The sequence below is a fragment of the Symphodus melops genome, assembly GCF_947650265.1.
Source record: "Symphodus melops genome assembly, chromosome: 22".
Classification (NCBI taxonomy): domain Eukaryota; kingdom Metazoa; phylum Chordata; class Actinopteri; order Labriformes; family Labridae; genus Symphodus; species Symphodus melops.
In genome coordinates this window covers 578,629-579,691 of record NC_136712.1, presented here as the reverse complement: position 1 = coordinate 579,691, position 1,063 = coordinate 578,629, and positions in this window count along the sequence as shown.

The following is a 1,063-nucleotide window of genomic DNA, read 5'->3' as shown; positions in this document are numbered from 1 at the left end:
GAGGGAAAATCCTGTTTCATTATCCACAGACGAGGTGGCACAACTGCGTCATGTAACTCTGACTTTTGTATTTCTTAGCTGACTGGCTGCGGCGGCACGTTCGCCTGCATGTGCCACATCAGCCATGCATGAGCTCACAGTTTTGATTGCTCAGTAATAATATTCAGCACGTCTAACTGCAGTTATAAATAGACAATATGTGACTGTGTGTGTGTGTGTGTGTGTGTAGTAATCAGAGCGGAGCTGCTGTTGGTGTCACACACACACACACAGGACTCAGAGGTCACGTGCTCTCTGGCCGACCAATCGAAGCACGTCTCGCTTGATTGACTCTCATCGGTCGGCCACCGTTAACGACACGGCTTCCAATAACGCTGGCGGCGAGCAGCTCGCAGATGTGTGTCAGCTGTGATGCAGACATGACCGAGTGTGGGAAGGTTTACGGAGGGGGAAATCATTTGGACCAACTTTTGTGCTTCGCAGAAGAAATCCGTTTTTTCTGCTCCACTAAAGTTAACATTCATATTGTTGTCCATCATAGAGTTTAATAAACACAGATATATTTCTATAGATCTGAAATGAAAGGAGAGCTTGGATGTCAGTCTGGGACCTTCCTCCTTTTTAACTCATTCTGGCCTCAGAACATCTCTCCCTTTAAACGCTTCATTTCAGCTGCTGTCTCTTTAAGCCCCGCCTCCCCACGTGCCCCCGTCCTCTTATTGGCCAGCTTTGTCTGCAGAACCTGAGGTCAGGTTTTGTCCAAAGTTCTTGTAATGTCTCGTTCAGAGCGGAGCCGAGATGTCTGCCTCGGGTGCTTTTATTGTGAAAGGCATGAAGGTACTTCCAGAGCGTAGATTAGAGACAGGACACACACACACACACACACACACACACACACACACACGTGCTCACCTCACAGCGGACTGTGCTCTCAGTTATGTTAGCATGAAGCGTTTGTGCGCTGAGAAGCTAAGCGCCGCTCGTCCGTCCTGTCTCCATGACGACGGTCTGTTGACGATGGCGGCTGTGTGACCCTCACTTTTTACTGCACGTTTTATATTTG